Genomic DNA, 12,403 nt, shown 5'->3' on the forward strand with positions numbered 1-12,403 from the left:
TTTCCCCCTGGTAGGGACAAGTTTGTTTTCTATGTCTTCCACATGGCCTCTCTGAATTCTCCCTGGAGGGTGGTGGTGGGGATCTGGCCTCTTTAAGAAAAGGTAACTGAAGAACTTGAGCCGGCCTGGGGACCCTCAGCCAAGGTGAGGGCAGAGGAGGCCCAGAACCCTCTGTCTTGACCAAATGGGACACTGGACCTAGAGAATAGTCTCTTCAGAGGGCTGGGATCCCATTTTACAGATGAGGAGCTTGCGGCTCTGGAAGCCAAGTGGCCAGTCCAGAGTCTTCAACCTGGGCTGACTGAGGGGTGCAGTGTCCTCCCTCCATGGCTGTCGTTCTCTCCCCAGGTGACCCCTGCCCTCTGGGTCCTGGCCTCTGCCTTGCTGGCTGACTCTTGCCCTGAGCCACCATCAAGGTCATCAGGCTGAGCAAAGTCACATTAGGTGGCATCCGGCATGGCTCAATCAAATCAAATCACTTAGCGCAATGGGAGCAACAGGAAGGGCCACCGGGGCTGCGGCCCCTGACCCAGGTGCTCAGAGTGAGGGGGGCAGACAAGCCCAGGCCCGCATCTGGGCCATCAGGGCGGGATGCAGAGCACAGGTGAGGTGGGAATGGAGGAGGCGGGACCCAAGGGCTCCTGCAGAATGAGCCCAGGCCAAGTGAAATGGAGAAGGGGGTGACAAGGAGGCTGGAAAAGATGGGGAGGGGTCCTGCAGGGCTGGGGGCCAGAGTGTAGGGAATGAAGCCTGGGGTTTTGCTCGCGTCAGACTCGCCCCAAAGCGTAAGCATGTATGGATTGTCCTCACTCTTCCCACTACACCGTGTTCTTACAACCTCCGGTGGTTCCCCTTTGCTTCCAGGGCTGTCTCCTCCCAGTGGTGCAGACTGGTCCACAGGCTGGCCCAGCTGGCCTTCCTTAACTAGCTTCCCCAGTCTTCGGTCACCCATCCTCCCAGCTGGCCCCAGAGCTCACCTGCAGAGGATGCCACGGACTTCCTACAGAGAAAATCTGATGTCTTATCTGAATGACGGCCTTGGCCTCTGAGAGGTGAGAATTGATGGAACCCTGAAGCAACAAAGCTGGGGTTTATCCACCATTCCCATTCCTCAAGGTGCTGGTGATGGGGTCATAACAGCTGCTCACCTAGGGTGGACTGGCCTGAGCCACGGGTGTGCAGGGGCCCACTGGTTGAGCCTTGTCTTCAGCATCGGAGTGATGCGGGGGAGGGAACAGAAGTTTTAAGGGTTGGACATCGAGCAGCCTGAAGCCTCGAAGAAATCTCTGGTCAGCCAGCTCAGGGCCACAGTGAGATCCAGAGCCCTCTGTTTCCAGCTGAGTTGTATCCCCCCAAAATGTGTATAGTGGCAGAAAGCAAAGAGGAACTAAAGAGCCTCTTGATGAGGGTGAAAGAGGAGAGTGAAAGAGCCAACTTAAAACTAAATACTGAAAAAACTAAGATCATGTCATCCAGCCCCATTACTGCATGACAAATAGAAGCGGAAAAGGTGAAAGTAGTGACAGATTTCCTCTTCTGGGCTCCGGAATCAGTGCGGATCGCGACTGCAGCCATGAAATCAGAAGACGACTGCTTCTTGGCAGGAAAGCGATGATAAACCTAGACAGTGTGTTGAAAAGCAGAGACATTACTCGGCTGACAAAGGTCTATATAATCAAGGCTTTGGTCTTCCCAGTGATCACGTATAGTTGTGAGAGCTGGATTGGAAAGAAGGCAGAACACTAAAGAATTAATGCCTTTGGACTGTTATGCTGGGGATGACTCCTGAAAGTCCTTTGGACAGCAAGGAGATCAAACTAGTCAATTTTAAGGGAAATCAACCCCGATTATTCACTGGAAGGACCGCACTGGAAAGACTGTTGCTGAAGCTCCAGTAGTTTGGTCATCTGATGAGAAAAGACAACCCACTGGAAAAGTCCCTGATGCTGGGAAAGATTGAGGGCAGAAGAAGAGGGTGTCAGAGAATGAGACGGCTGGACGGCATCACTGATACAAGGAACAGGAACTTGGGCAAACTCCGGAAGATGGTGAAGGGCAGGGAGGCCTGGCGAGCTGCAGTCCATGGGGTCGAAAAGGGTCTGACACGACTGGGCTACGGAAAAACAACAGCAACAAAATGTGCATGTTAAAGTCTTAACCCCCAGCACCTTGGGATGAGACTGTATTTAGAGATGGGGGTTTTCAGAGGTAATTAAGGTAAAATGAGGCCTTCAGAGTGGACACTAACCCAATCTGACTGTATCCTTATAAGAAGAGGAGATTAGAACACAGACACACACAGAGGGTCGCCCATGTGAGGACGCAGGGAGAATGTGGTGCCTGCATGCCCAGGAGAGGTCCTAGGAGGAACCAGCTTTGTACACTTTGGTCTTGGGCATCTGGGCTCCAGACTGTGAATTTTAATATATAAATATATATATTTGGCTGCACTGGGTCTTAATTGAAGCATGTGTGATCGTCAGTGTGGCACTTAAACTCTTAGTTGTGACATCGGGGACCAGGGATTGAACCCCGGCCCCCTGCACTCGGAGTTTAGAGTCTTAGCCACTGGACCACAAGGGAAGTCCCACAGACTGTAAGTTGATAAAACTCTGCAGTTCAAGCCACCCAGTCCGTTCAGCTGCTGTGGCAGCCCCAAGACACTCATAGAGCCATCATGCAATACGTAGTTACAGCTCCTAAAGCCAGAGGGCAGGTTTGCAGGTAGTCGGGTCAAAGACTTGATTCTGGGGAGGTGTGGGGCCGCAAAGGAAAGGGCGTTTGTGCTTCACTGTCTCCTGGGCCAATGTCAGGACTCATAGCAGAGGGTAGACCCTGCAACCCAGATCGGGTGTCAGGGTGGAAACCCTCAGCCCCAGAACTCAGACCTTCCAAAACTGCTGGCAGCAGAAGTGGCCAGAAGCCTGACTGGAGGAGACCAGCCTACTGCTGCCCAGGCCACAAAGGCGTCACCAGGTAGGTGTCCTTCCCCAGGTCCACCTGCTACCCCTCCAAGCCCCTGACCGTCATGAGGGGCGAGTCTCGTGTGGCCTGATGATGGGCAGAGATGGAGCATTTTCCCGGGAGCTGTGGCCAGGCAGGCCTGTACCAGCAGGACCCGGGAGCAGTGAAGTGGATATTGAGGATCTGGGCGGGGAGGGGTGGAACTTGCCTGGGGAAGGGGAAGGTAGCGATAAGGGTATTTTCCAAATCCTGGCAAGGACACCTGGACTGGGTCCTAGGAGGCTGTTGGAATGGCTCGTGGGAGACTGATGACAGAGTCCGGGAAACAGGAGAGCTGGGGGATGTATTTGCAAGAGGACCTGCAGCTGACGAGATCAATAAGGAAAGTCCTGGGAGGAGCTCCCAGGCCCCCTGGCATGGCTGTCACGTCCTTAGGTCTTTGCTGGGTGCTGGCTGGACACAGCGGCTCCTTCCTCGGTGCCAGAGCAAGATGGCAGCCAGTCTTTAATGTCCAGTCTCACAACGGACATCCTGTCACTTTGTCACCTTCTAGAGGCAAGTCGAGTCTGCACTCAGGAGAGAGGACTTCATAAGGGCGTGGATGACAGGGTAGGGTCCTGGGGCAGTTAGAGGAGCCCCCTCAGGGAGTGGGGGTGGGCAGCCCGTGAGGGCATTGCTTCACTTTTATCCCCTAGAAAGGTCAAGGGTGGATGACCCTTCCCTGACACTCCAGACCCGAGCCTTGACCCAGGACAGAGGAGACCACTCAGATATCTCCAGAGTTGCAGATGAGGGTGTTGACCCTGAGACCAAGACACGAAGGAACCATGAGGCCTCCCTGTTGGGTGGGGGCATCCAGAGTCTTAAAGACCTAAGACGCAGCCTCCTTAAAAAGTTAGACATGGAATCACCATGTGATCCAGCAAGTGTATTCCCAAAATAACTGAATATGGGGCTTGAACAGATATGTGTATGTTCATGTTCATAGCATCACTATTTTTTTAAAAATATATTTATTATTTATTTATTTTAGTTTTTGGCTCTGCTGGGTCTTGGTTGCTGTGTGTGGGCTTTTTTTTTTTTTTTTTGCATGTGGGCTTTATCTTTATGTTACTTGTTATATTTTATTGTATTTTACCACAATGAAAAAAATTTTAAGTCTTAAGATGCAGGGAGACTTGTACATGTCATACCTTTTTTTTTTGACTCTTAAAAATTTTATTCATTTATTTATTTTATTGGAGGATAATCGCTTTACAGAATGTTATTTTCTGTCAAACCTCAACATGAATCGGCTATAGGTGTACATATATCCTCTCCCTCTTGAACCTCCCTCCCATCTCCCTTCTCATCCCGCCGCTCTAGGTTGATACAGAGCCCCTGTTGAGTTTCCTGAGCCATACAGCAAATTCATACCCCAGTCTAATTCCGGGGCATGACTGCCGCCAGTACCAGCCGTGAACTCAACCAGACAACCAACTCGACCAAGCGACCAAGCTGGGGGCCTGAGCGCAGCAGCCCAGCAGGCTAGCTCTTCCCTCAGCCTCCGCTGAGTCCTGCAGGCACCCACCCTGGGAGCGTGCTTCCTGCGTCCTCATCAGAGGGGAAGTGGTGGCATGTTCCCCTGCCCCGGGGCCCTGTCTCCTCGGCTGCTGCTGCCAACTCTAATATTGGGAAACAGGAAAGATGTTTCCGGTTGTGAGCTGGAAACTCAACTGGCTGGCTGGAAGGATAAATGGATGGAAAAACAAAATGCTTTAGGGTCCAGCCTGACCCTGACCCTCACTGGGGCCTGGTGGACCCTCTGGAGGAGGTGGCTTGTAGAGCCCACAGTGACCAGACCTCCAGGGATGATGGGGTCCCGGGCTGAGCCTGGCCACTGGGACCTGTTGTGGGAGGTGAGTCCCCCTGCCCCCACCAGGGTGCAGAGTGTCCCCAGATAGCTAACCACTGCTGCCAGGTGTGGCCCCTGTAGTGGCCCTGTGTGGCAGTGTGGGCAAGGGTGGCTAGTCCTCCAGTTCCCCTCACTTGGGACTCTGTGTTGGTTGCTGGAGGAGAGGGAACCCCACCAGGGTCCTGGGCTTCCTGGTCACCCTCCTAGGGTCCGGAAAATAAAACTGGGCCCAGTTGGCTTATGTGAGGAAGGAGCTGGTCGCCCACAGGGCAGAGAGGGGGTTTGGAGGGTGAAGGAAAGATGCAAAGACCTGGGAGACCACACCGGAAACTTGACCAGGCCGCTTTCAGCACCCCTTCACTGTACCACGTGTCCAGTGCCCCCAGGGCCTACAGTAATGGCTTTCCTCTGAAGCCCTCTCTCCTCCCAGCCCTCCCTTGTTCCACTGGAACCCCACCATCACATCCCAAAATTATTCACCAGAGGCAGCCAGAGCCTTCTTTCCACACTCTGCCCCCAAGCCAGCTGGGATCGAGACCCTGCTGCAGAACACCCACTGTCCCCAGCAACATTCAGAACAGACAGATACTCCCCGCGGGACAGACTGGCCACAGGGTCTGGTCTTGCCCCCTTACCTCTTTCCCAGCCAGCTCTTAGACCACGCGAAATGGCTCTGCACTCTCCACCCAGTCACCCACTGGCCCTTCCAGGCTTGATCGTGGTACCCTGTGAGCCCACGTGGGTTGCCCTCCCCCATCCTGCCTGCCCCCTCCTTCATAAGTAAGGCTCTGATGTCTGAATCCTCTCTCCCATCAGCCCAGTAGCCCACACTGGGCACTGGCGATGCTTGTGGACTGTCCGGCCATGGACCTGGGTCATATCCCCTCTCCCTAAGGCTGGCTGACTTCCAGGAAGCCTGAGGGTCTGGAGGAGACCCTGTTCTGAAACCTGAGTTCTCCTCCCACCTGGGCCAGGCCGCTGCCCTCTCTCTGAAGGCGCTGGGTTTTACCCTGGCTTTGATGGGATCTAGACCCTCGCCTTTTGGAGTTTTGTATTAATACTTTCTAGACCACTGCTGTTCCTGGAAAACATTCCAGGCAACTTTTCGTTTGGTCACCCTCCTTTCAACTTGGAAGGCAGCCTGGCAAAGGGGAGCCCCATTAGCTCCTGCTAGGCAGCAGTCCCCCCCATCATTGGGCTGCCCTACACCTCCGGCTCCGAGCTCTCCAGGCCATAGTGTCACCAGGCTGCCACCCAGCGGCCACTCGGGGAGTGGCCAGCTTTCCATTTGGCAACCAGCCTGCTGGGTGGACCCACCCAGGCCCAGCCGCTTCTCCTGTCTATTTTCTCCCTCACCCACTCACTCATCTCGTTCACTCGTTCATTCACTGAGCAAACCACAGGGAGCCCAGCTGAGCCAGGTCCCAAAGGACCTCATGGCTGGAAAGACACAGCCAGAGAAAGCGCTCAGCCCTCCTCCCAAGGGGCTGACTTTCTAGGTGGGACACAGATGGGGTCCAACAACTGGGGATGGTGGGATGAATTGGGAGATTGGGATTGATATACATACACTGAAAGCGAAAAAAGTGTTAGTTGCTTAGTCATTTCCAACTCTTTGCGACTCCATGGATTGAAGCCCGCCAGGCTCCTCTGTCCATGGAATTCTCCAGGCAAGAATCTGGAGTGGGTGCCTTTCCCTTCTCCAGGGGATCTTCACGACCCAGTGTTCGAAGCTGGGTCTCCTGCATTGCAGGTAATTCTTTACCATCTGAGCTACCAGGGAAGCCCCATATATGTACCACCATGTGTAAAATAGTAGTGGGAACCTTCTGTATAGCCCAGGGAACTCAGCTCAGTGCTCTGTGATGACCTAGAGAGGTGGGATGGGGGGGTGCGGTGGAAGGGAGGTCCAAGAGGAAGGGGATATATGTGCAGCACTGTGATAAGGCCAAGGCTTGGATATCCCCCACATGGACAGCAAGGTGCTGAAGAAACTCAACAAGAGCAAGAAACTGGTCAAGAAGCTGGCCAAAAGGTATGATGTCTTTCTGGCTTCAGGGTCTCTCTCTGATTAAGCAGATCCCATGAATCCTGGGCCCAGACCTGAGCAAGGCTGGCAAGTTCCCATCCTTGCTGACCCACAGTGGGAACATGGTGGCTGAAGCTGATGAAGTGAAATCCATAATCAAGTTCCAGATGAAGAAGCTGCTGTGTCTGGCAGTGGCTATTGGCCAAATGAAGATGACAGATGAGGAGCTGTATACAACATCCACTTAGCTGTCAACTTCCTGGTGTCATTGCTCAAGAAAAGTTGGCAGCACATCAGGGCCTTGTCCATTAAAAGCACCATGGGCAAGCCCCAGCAACCTGTACTAAGGCACAGCTTAATAAACCATACTCCACACACACACAAAAAGAGGCAAGATTGAAACTTCCATTGAATTTATGTCAGAAAATACTTGAGATTGGTTGAACTACCTCACAATAAAAATTAAACCCATCGGACTGAAAAAACAAAAGCAACTGGGCAGATGGCAGATGGGATGCGGAAGTGGGGGTGGGGGGGCTCCTTCTGTCCCATCCTCACAGATTCTACCTGTCATTCTGCCTGGGGAAGATGCTACTTCTGTGAGAGTAGTGGCCTCCTCCCCCCAGGATGTGGCCCCAGTCAGCAGTGGACTGCATCTGTTTCCAGGGGGTCCCCCACTCCACCCAGCTTCTGCATTTTTAACTTACCTGCGAGGACTGTCCTTTTTTGTTTTTTTAGTAAATCATTCTTTATTTTTGGCTGCACTGGGTCTTCGTTGCTGCTCACGGGCTCTCTCTAGTTGTGGCAGGTGGGAGCTACTCTTCACTGCGGCGTGTGGGTTTTAGGGCTCATGGGTTTAGTTGCTTCGTGGCCTGTGGGATCTTCCTGGATCACGGATGGAACCCGTGTGCTTTGCATTGGAAGGCAGAGTCTTAACCACTGGACCATCAGGGAAGTCCCTGTTTTGTTTTTGAGTCCCTGTTTGTTTGTTAAGACGTAATTCATATACCATATAATTCACTCATCCGAAGCACACAGTTCAGTGGTTTTTAGTGTGCTCACAGCCATGCAGCTGTCACCACAGTTAATTTTTAGAACATTTCATCACTTCAAAAGGAAACCTCCTGCCTTCTAGCCCCAATCCCTCAGCCCTCCAGCCCTCCCAGCCCTAGGCAAGTGCTAACACACTCTGTCTCTATGAGTTTGTCTGGCTCTTTTCACTGAGCTTAATGTGTGCCAAAGCCTTTGACTGTGTGGATCGCAATAAACTGTGGAAAATTCTGAAAGAGATGGGAATACCAGACCACCTGACTTGTCTCTTCAGAAATCTGTATGCAGGTCAGGAAGCAACAGTTAGAACTGGACATGGAACAACAGACTGGTTCCAAATAGGAAAAGGAGTACGTCAAGGCTGCATATTGTCATCCTGCTTATTTAACTTTTATGCAGAGTACATCATGAGAAACGCTGGGGTGGAAGAAGCACAAGCTGGAATCAAGATTGCCAGAAGAAATATCAATAACCTCAGATATGCAGATGACACCACTCTAATGGCAGAAAGTGAAGAGGAACTAAAAAGCCTCTTGATGAAAGTGAAAGAGGAGAGTAAAAAAGTTGGCTTAAAGCTCAACATTCAGAAAACGAAGATCATGGCATCTGGTCCCATCACTTCATGGGAAATAGATGGGGAAACAGTGGAAACAGTGTCAGACTTAATTTGGGGGGCTCCAGAATCACTGCAGATGATGACTGCAGCCATGAAATTAAAAGATGCTTACTCCTTGGAAGGAAAGTTATGACCAACCTAGATAGCATATTCAAAAGCAAAGATAGTACTTTGCCAACAAAGGTCCATCTAGTCAAGGCTATGGTTTTTCCAATGGTCATATATGGATATGAGAGTTGGACTGTGAAGAAAGCTGAGTGCTGAAGAATTGATGCTTTTGAACTGTGGTGTTGGAGAAGACTCTTGAGAGTCCCTTGGACTGCAAGGAGATCCAACCAGTCCATCCTAAAAGAGATTGGTCCTGGGTGTTCATTGGAAGGACTGATGCTGAGGCTGAAACTCCAGTACTTTGGCCACCTCATGTGAAGAGTTGACTCATTGGAAAAGACCCTGATGCTGGGAAGGATTGGGGGCAAGAGGAGAAGGGGATGACAGAGGATGAGATGGCTGGATGGCATCACCGACTCGATGCACATGAATTTGAGTGAACTCTGGGAGTTAATGATGGACAGGGAGGCTGCGATTCATGGGGTCGCAAAGAGACACGACTGAGCGACTGAACTGAATTGAACTGAATGTCTTCAGGGTGTAGCTGTGTTTTAGCAGGTGTGAGGGTTTCATTCCCTTTAAAAGCTGGGTAGGTCCACCTATTGAATGGATGGACCACGACTTGTTTATCCCTTCATACACAGACGGACTTTTGGCGACTGTGATAGGGCGGCTGTGATCACCCATTTAGCAGCCTTTCATGTGGACATGTCTTCATTTCTCTTGGGAATAAACCCAGAAGAGGAATCGCTAGGTGACATGATAACTCTCAGGGCTTCCCTGGTGGCTCAGCTGGTAAAGAACCTGCCTGCAACGTGGGAGAATTGGGTTCAATCCCTGGGTCAGGAAGATGGGAATGGCTACCCACTCCAGTATTTTTGCCTGGAGAATTCCATGGACAGAGGAGCCTGGCGAGCTATAGTCCATGGGGTCCAAGAGAATTGAACATGACTGAGTGAGTTAATACTTTCACTTTCATAGCAACTCTTAGTGACTAAACAGTGACAACCATGGTAACTCTATATTTAATTGATGGACTGCCAGCCCTGAGAATCCTTTAATATCCATGCCTGATCCAGTCACAGCCCTGATCAGGGCCCTCTAACAGTGTCTGACCTCATAGCCCAGGCCCTGCTGGCCCCCCTTCTGCCCTCCACCCTCCACCCACTGGCTTCCATCCTGGGACGCAGCCCCCAGGCTCCCGCCCACTGCAGGGGTTTGGCAAGCACCAGGTTCTCCACATGGAGCTCTCCTGCCTCCCTCCTGCTTTTCTTTGGTCCTCCCAGAATTCCTCCCAGAAACACAGGCAGGCTCCCAGAAGTCCTTTCCTACTTTGCTTCCATGACATTTATGCAATTAGTTCATTAGAATCCACGTCTGGAGGCACCAGAAACGCAAGTACTCTGTGTTTTAAAGTACATAATAGATTGTGGGACTGATTACAAAACCTAATACAATTTTTTTTTCATGGAAAAAAAAGCACACAATAGATGTTTCAAATCATTCAGTAGAAGAAGAAATTCTTTGAGCAAAAGGCCATCCAGACCTGTTTTAATTTCTAAATAGGATTGGGATGGGCTGAGCTCCCTTTTGCCCGAATAACATTCTGCAGTCCTCGGCTCTTTTCTGCTAAGAGTATTTTGGTTTCCCTTTGGGGTCTCTCTCCCCACTCTTAGTCTAGGGGAGGTTAGAAACCCAGACTCGGCCAGCCAGTCTGTCTTTGGCAGCTGAAGTTGATTCATGGAGACAAATGGCTCAGGTGGGGGCAATGAGAAGCCACCCAGGCCTGCTCTCATTTTCTCCATGGAGACGCTGAGCTGGCACAATGTGGCCAGGATTTGAGGAGAGACTGCCCAGGAATGAAGCCATGCGGGGAAAAGTCAGACTGAAACAGGAAGAGAGGTGGATGACACACCTGGATTAAGTCATGCCTTATGTCCAGGTGAGTCAATACATTCCCCCATGCATAAATCAGTCTGAACTGGGTTTCTGTACTACGTAATCAAAAGATTCCTGGTTAATGCAGGGTCTTCATGCGTGTGTGCTCAGCCACTTCAGTTGTGTCCAACTCTTTGTGACCTTATGGAGCCCACCAAGCTCCTCTGTCCATGGGGATTCTCCAGGCAAGAATACTGGAGTGGACTGCTGTGCCCTCCTCCAGGGGCTATTCGCAACTCAGGGATTGAACCCGTGTCTCTTCCATTGTAAGCAGATTCTTTACCACTGAGCCACCGGGGAAGCCCTGTGCAGGGTCTACAGCCCAGAAAAGTTTTGTAATCTTAGCCCATTTTCCTATCAGGTGGATTTTTTTCTTAGTGATTTGTAAGAACAATTAGTATATTAGGAACTTTTTACCATATACTTTGCAAAGGTTTTCCCTGATCTGTTTGTGCATGTTTGTATGTATTTCTTTATAGAAGGTTTTGCCATGCATAATACCAAAAATTGTTGTATGATCAAATGTCTGTCTTTCCTCCCATAATTTGTGGTCTTTAATTTTACTGTATCTTTTTAAGGCAATGCCCTTTATCAGATCAACAAGTTGTTGTTCTACTACTGGGTTGCTAGACGATTTTTTAAAAATCACAAATGAGTGTTCAATTGTTTCAAGTCCTCCTTCTGCAGCTGTTAAGATGATCATGGATTTTGTTTTCCTTTAACCTGTAATGGGAAGTACATTCATCAGTTTCCTGACATTGAAATCCCACTGTAAGCCCAGCATGGTCAGAGGTCTAACATTTTTTGTTGTATAGCTGACTTTATTAACAGTTTCTTTGGGTTTTATGCATTCACCATCAGGAATTAGATTGGTCTTTTAACTTTCGTTTTGGAGTTGAGATCATGCTAGCCTTCCATGATTTTTTTTTAAACATTTTTTTGGCTGTGCCAGGTAGCATGAGGGGTCCTCTCCGATCTGAGGTCAAACCCATTCTCCCTCTTCATTCCCCCTCAAAGTTGAGAGTCTTAACCACTGGATCACCAGGAAGTCTCTGAAAATTTTAAGACAACGAGTTTTCTGTTCCACGATCACAGTAAAAACTCACCTGTGAAACCAGCCATATCTGGTGTGCTTGTGTGTGAGTTTTGGTCAAACATTGTGGCAGTAACCGAAGACCATGTAAATGAGAACGAGAGGCTATGTGCTCACCGTGCTCTGATAGGGAAGTAGCCCGCTCGCTTGCATGCTGGAGAGATTCAAGGCAGACAGAGGAGGGGGCAGCTCCATCGTGAAAGGGGAGCTCAGGGGGCTCAGGTGCACTCCAAAAGGGACTATGGGCTTGAGGAAGCTGTGGGTGGCCAACTGAAGGTGCTGCAACCCATCTGGTTGGTTACAGCAGCGTACTTGACTTTCTCTGGTTGGTCCTGAGCCGGAAGTGGAGGCAGAAATTAGGGAAGCTGGCAGGTATTGGCCAAGTCCTGGCCGTTTGGGGCTGGCTGAGTTCTGTTGGCATATCTAGTAGCTGTGTGTGTGTGTGTGTGTGCGTGCGTGTGTGTGTGTGTGTGCGCGTGCGCGCACGGTCGTGTCTGACTCCTTGCGGCCCCCTAGACTGTGGCCTTCCAGGCTCCTCGGTCCATGGAATTTCCCAGGCAAGAACACCAGAGTGGGTTGCCAATTTTTCCTCCAGAGGCTCTTCCCCACCCAGGGACTGAACCTGCGTCTCTTGCATCTTCTTCATTGGCAGGCGGATTCTTTATCACTGCACCACCTGGGAAGCCTGCTACTAGTCATGGTCCCAGTATA

At 50.7% G+C, this 12,403-nt stretch overlaps 1 pseudogene; it reads left to right on the forward strand.

Annotated features, from left to right (window-relative positions):
- Positions 1-487: 487 nt before the first annotated feature.
- Positions 488-7,287, forward strand: LOC101108325 (large ribosomal subunit protein uL1-like; annotated as a pseudogene).
- The last annotated feature ends 5,116 nt before the right edge of the window (positions 7,288-12,403 follow it).

Source organism: Ovis aries, chromosome 11 (assembly GCF_016772045.2).
Source record: "Ovis aries strain OAR_USU_Benz2616 breed Rambouillet chromosome 11, ARS-UI_Ramb_v3.0, whole genome shotgun sequence".
In the NCBI taxonomy this organism is placed as follows: domain Eukaryota; kingdom Metazoa; phylum Chordata; class Mammalia; order Artiodactyla; family Bovidae; genus Ovis; species Ovis aries.